Source organism: Pan troglodytes, chromosome 8 (assembly GCF_028858775.2).
Source record: "Pan troglodytes isolate AG18354 chromosome 8, NHGRI_mPanTro3-v2.0_pri, whole genome shotgun sequence".
Lineage (NCBI taxonomy): Eukaryota > Metazoa > Chordata > Mammalia > Primates > Hominidae > Pan > Pan troglodytes.
Genome location: NC_072406.2, coordinates 99,124,199 through 99,128,140, shown reverse-complemented (window position 1 = coordinate 99,128,140; position 3,942 = coordinate 99,124,199).

Here is a 3,942-nt window from a genome sequence, read left to right as displayed (position 1 = left end):
TCCAGTCTTGGGCAATTCTTGATAGCAGTGTGAAAATGGACTAATACACTTGTGTTTATCTGTAATTTAAATTTCATGTCTTTTTCTCCTTGCCTTACGTAGGGTAAAGACCAAGAAATGCCAAACGTGAACTAAAATGTGTAGGGCCTTCAACTTTTTTACTTCCTCCAGTATCTTAGGACCATCGTAATTCTTGTTAGCATCTCTAAGCAGGAGGCAGCTGAGGGAGGAGGGAAAGACTGTAAAAATCCCCCTAATGATCAACTTTGGAATAAAGTGATGCCCTTCAAATCTCTGCCTCATTTACTTCTGGAGGGCAAAAATAATTGGTAGAGTAGGTAAAAAAAATATGGGACAACGTGAAACTATGTGGGTAAATGTGACTGATTATTCCAGGCCCTGTTATGTAGAATGATTTCCGTTTATTCTACATAAAAGACTTGGAAGCTTCCACACTAGGCAAAGATACTAATACTGGACTAGACAGTACAGCTCATAGCTGCAATTATTCCTGTAATATACCAGCATATGGTTTTCAAAAAAGTTCAGATCCTATAGCAAACTGGCCTGAGAAAACAGTCATCTAGCTATCAGAAACAAGGTTTTTTTTTGGTATTAAGTACTCAAAATTTGTTGAATATAGTCTTCTCTATAAGAAAATCAGATTGCTGAGGCAGGAGAATCGGTTGAACCCGGGAGGCGGAGGTTGCAGTGAGCTGAGATGGTGACACTGCACCCCAGCCTGGGAGACAGAGCGAGACTCTGTCTCAAAAAAAAAAAAAAAAAAAAAAATCAGACTGGACTTTGTAGTGAGTTGCTTGTTGGCGTTAACAAGGTTACCAGCACTTCTCATTGTTTGCTAGGAGTCATTACTTCACTTGTTCCTCAGAATTTATTTAGCACTAAGTTTTGTGCACTCAATGTGCTAAAACATCGGTGTTAAAAGGAACAGTATGCCAGGCTACACTGCTAATGTTTGACCTGCGGTAAATCACAACCTCTCTTGAACTTTGTCTTTAGTGTGAGGTGGTTGATCTTACAGCTCTAATTAGGTATTCTGGCATTCTTTTTTGAGACGGCGTCTTGTTCTGTCACCCACGCTGGAGTGCAGTGGCGCAATCTCGGCTCACTGCAACCTCTGCCTCCCGGGCTCAAGCAATTCTCCTGCCTCAGCCTCTCGAGTAACTGGTTTTAGAGGCACCCACCACTATGCCCGCCTAATTTTTGTATTTTTAGTAGAGACAGGGTTTCACCATGTTGGCCAGGCTGGTCTTGAATTCCTGACCTCAAATGATCCTCCCACCTCAGCCTCCCAAAGTGCTGGGATTACAGGTGTGGGCCACCACGCCTGGCCTCTGGCATTTTATTATTATCTTAATCACAGGTTTAAGTATCACCCACCCCCAGTGCAGCTCTCAGTTACCAAGACCAATTCTGCCCCAAGGCATGAAGCAGACGGCCACGCCAGAACAAAGATTAGAAGCCCAGTAGCAGGTGAGCCTTGCTGCTGCAGACTGTGCTGTGTCTTCTTTCTGCTCAATCATGCAGTGACTGGTCAGGCTCTGCTGGTAACAGTTGAGACATTAGGTAATGCAGTCTTATCCTTTGGAAGTTACTGCCCATAGTAAATGAAGTGAATTGATCCCTTCTGGAAGGGGTACATGTCATCCAACCCTCATACAGTTGGTCCTCTTTGAGAGGAAGATTATACGTGAAAGTGCTAACGGGCAAGCTCTGCCAACAGCATGGATGTGTCACTCCAGAAGTTTCTGGGATGAGAACTAGAGAAATGGTTCTTCTAGACAGGGTGTTTTCCATGCAACAAAACATATATGACTGCATTTCACAAAACCTTAACATCAAGTTTAAGGGCAAATTTTCTGTTTAAATGGTCCTAAAATTAGGAGCCCCCAGATTAGCAAGACTTCTGAAGTTCATCTGATAGACTTCCTGTCTCCACCTGGGTGGAGGCTCCTCCTGTCCTGCAAGCAGACCCCCCGTTACCCAGACCAGCGGTCAGCACCCTCACTGTGGCACCCAAAACACCACAATGGACGGAGCACACGGTGGTACCTGCAAACCTGATGTGGAAAAAATATTTTAAAATCCCCAAATTGGTGGCTCATGCCTGTAATCTCAGCACTTTGGGAGGCCGAGGCGGGTGGATCACCTGAGGTCACGAGTTCAAGACCATCCTGGCCAATGTGATGAAACCCCATCTCTACTAAAAATATAAAAATTAGCCAGGCGTGGTGGCGGGTGCTTGCAATCCCCACTACTCGGGAGGCTGAGGCAGGAGAATCACTTGAACCTGGGATGCAGAAGTTGCAATGAGCTGAGATCGAGCCGTTGCACTCCAGCCTGCGCAACAAGAGTGAATGAAACTCCATCTCAAAAAAAAAAAAAAAAATCTCCAATTGGAAAACAAGAGACGGTACCATAAGTACATCAGGACATTTTAGTAATTCCTGAAAAATAGAAGGGATCAGGTCTGAAATGAAACAGCAACAGGAAATCATGACCCCAAACATGTGAGACCGCTGGGGAGATGGGAGTGATTTGGGCGGAGCCCCAAACTCAAACCCAGCCCTTGAGACATGTTGGGGAGGCAAGGGTTGAAAAACTAACTGTTTGGTACTATGTTCAGTATGTGGGTGATGGCATCAATCATACCACAAACCTTAGCATCACACAACATACCTAGGTAACAGATCTGTACATGTAGCCCCGAATCTAAAATAAAAGTTGAAAAAAAACAAAAACAAAAACCAACCCTAAAACAGTTCAACCATCACCACAAGGAAAAAAATAAACACACTTGGGGTCACTGTGTGCCAGAACTCCAGCCCTGCCGTCAGCCCTGAACCCCAGGTACACAGCAGCTGCTGGGCCTCTGGAAGCAGGGAGCCCCCATACTCTGACAAACATGCCCTTAACAAACCCACAGGGGCCAATCCCAAGTTGTCTGCAGAAACCACAACATAATGTCAAAGTCACTCCTACTGTTAGATTTTATTTCAGAAGCAGTGTGAAGAGGCTACATAGCTCGTGACATGTTGCTTAGAACTCTCCTTTTCTCAGCCTCTGCACCCTCTGTTATGTCTTTAGCTCAAAAACAGAAAAGCTCTCCCTGCTGTAGCTTGAGCACCACCCTCCTTCCATCCCCTCCATCAAGAAAGCTCCCCAAACCTGGCTTGACAATTACTCAGCTCTCTTGGAGCGGGTAGTGGAGGTGGATGAATGCAGTAGGGAAAGCCAGAATCCTTTTGAGAAGGAAAGGGGAAATGAGGCCAGCATGGTGGCTCATGCCTGTAATCATAGCCCTTTGGGAGGCTGAGGCGGGAGGATCGCTTGAAGCCCAAAGTTTGAGGTTGAAGTGAGATATGACTGTGCCACTGTACTCCAGCCTGGGTGACAGAGTGAGACCCTATCTCAAACAAACAAAAAACCCAACCACACCAAAATAACAATTGGCAAAACTTCAGTAAGGTCTATAGATTATGGTATTGTTGGTCATTGCTATTGTATCAATGTGAACTTTCCTGGTTCTGATAAACATAATTGGTTAAGTAATAGAACATCCCTGAAGTATTTAGGGATAAAGGGGTATTAGCTCTGTAATTTGCTTCTAATAGGTCAGAAAAAAATGTGTGCATACACGATACATGGACATTACAAACATTACAAGATGAGTCTCTGTGATTCCTGTACACACACACAGAATGACAAAGCAATTGTGCAATGTTAGCAGTTTATGAATCTGGGTGAAGGGTAAATGGCAGTCCTTATACTATTCATGAAACTTTAATGGAAGCCTGGAATCATTTCAAAATAAAACATTTGGCTGTTGAAATAAACTCAGATGGGCTGACAAAAGTAGAAGGTAGGATGAAACATATGAGAAGCATAGTAACAATTATGGAAGAAACATCTAGGGGACCT